The sequence below is a fragment of the Propithecus coquereli genome, unplaced genomic scaffold (genome assembly GCF_000956105.1).
Source record: "Propithecus coquereli isolate 6110/MARCELLA unplaced genomic scaffold, Pcoq_1.0 Scaffold658, whole genome shotgun sequence".
Classification (NCBI taxonomy): domain Eukaryota; kingdom Metazoa; phylum Chordata; class Mammalia; order Primates; family Indriidae; genus Propithecus; species Propithecus coquereli.
Window position 1 is genome coordinate 546,836 of NW_012152596.1, and position 1,791 is coordinate 548,626.

The 1,791-nt window shown below is 60.1% G+C and overlaps 1 pseudogene; it reads right to left on the reverse strand.

The window, feature by feature from the left end:
- LOC105823049 overlaps positions 1-1,791 on the reverse strand; it is a 17,670-nt pseudogene that overhangs the window by 2,647 nt on the left and 13,232 nt on the right.

The window sequence follows — 1,791 nt, forward strand, 5'->3', positions numbered from 1 at the left end:
CAACTAGGCCCTCGCTTTTGCACTTCTGTGTTGATCTGCACACTGTTCAATTGTAGCAAGAATCCTGATAATCAGTGTGACCGGAATGTTCTGCCCTCAGCATCTGATTACCCTTCACGTCCAATCAGCTTCCTGTGCTGGGCCCTCCGCAGGTGGCGTCTTGCCGTCCAGCGGCCCCCGAGGTTCCAGGTGACCGACTCCTTGGTGCCAGGACACTGACAGGGGCGGCAGACCCAGACCCGAGAGGCCCGCTCGTGTCCAGCACCGCTGCCTGTGACCAGGGTGGTGGGGCCGGGGGCCAATCAGAAAGGAGCTGTGAGCCACTGGCCACATCTTAACTGTCTTGTGGTCACAACCTCTCCTGGAACAGAAAGGTGGTTTTGCTTTGTTTTTTATTTGACAAGCCATCACGCCAGGGACCGGCTCCCGCACACGTGGCTGAGGCTCACGGGCAGAGGGGGCCACACGTCGGAGCTCTGGGTTCTCTAAAGGCCCCTGCAGAGGTGACAGAGACCCTGGGAATCCCCACAGTCCTCCAGTGGCCTGGAGGAAGCTCAAGTTTGCTGCCCCTCGGCCATCGCGGCAGGAGCCAGAGAGGGGAGGGGTTGTCCCAAAGGACGTGTGGACACGTGTGATACGGCGAGTCGCCTTGCGTCCTGGAGAAGTCTGTGTCTCACACAGACAACAGCAAACACGCCCTGGCTGGTCTGGTCATTCCCAGGCCAGGACTCGCCTCAAAGCCCAGAGCCCCCCACGACTGTTCCTCCCTCCAGACGCCGCTCCCGTGCCCTCTTCCCTGCCCACAGGTGGGGTCACACCTGCTCAGGTGCCTCAGCACCCTCACCCCAGCTGGGAACCGTGTCCTGCACAGCCGTTTCCATCTGCCCAAGCGGGGCTCGCCCGGCGCTGCGGGGCGACCGAGGAGACGTGACGGGGCGGTTCCAGCAGCGGGTGCCGCAGCACGCAGGGCCCGCGACGGAAATGCTGAGGTCGGGAAAGACCGTTTCCCTGAGATTGACGGGGCGTCTCCTAGTGAGCTGCCGACTGGTGTTTTCGGTGTTTCTGCTGCTCTGTGTTTACCTGACTTCAACATGGGTTCTGTGACACGCGGTTTTGTTAAAATGTGCATCGCCCTAAAAGCGTACACGGCATCAGCTATACACGCTCAGACTCCTACAATATTTCTTCAGCAGAACCATCCTTGCCTGCCTTCCTCCGCACCGCTGCCCCCCAGCGGCGTCCCTGCGGGTCCCACCGTGTCGGGTGTGGGGAGGGGACACTGACACCGGCCGTGCTGCGATGGGGCCTGCTGAGCGCGGGGGCTCCTGTGTGGGCAGCGAGTGGGGGCCCTGGGGGCGGGGGGAGGACCCACAGGGCGGTGCCTCCAGGCCGCGGGGTGCGTAGGGGGAGGCGGCGCTGCGTGAACAAAACCACTGGCCCCAAGGACAGCGCAGGGGCGGGCGCATAATTCGCTGATCTCACTTTCAAATCTTCCGTTTACGTTCGTATATATTGTAATGGGACGTACTGACAGTTACGGAGACGGACCAGAAACATCCTGCGTGTGGACTGAACGGCGACAAGTTGTAAGAAGACTCAATGACAGGATGCCAGGATTTATTTGGAGAGGGGGGCAGTGTTTCAGAACGAAGTGTACGGAAGCGGAGCAGCTTTAACCACAACAGTTTAGAAAAACAGTGGAATTCAGTGTCGCTGCAGGATGAACAGTGGTCTCGCGGGCGGCCTGGGAAAGCACTCAGGCTTGTGGGCTTTGTGTTTTAAATTATCTGT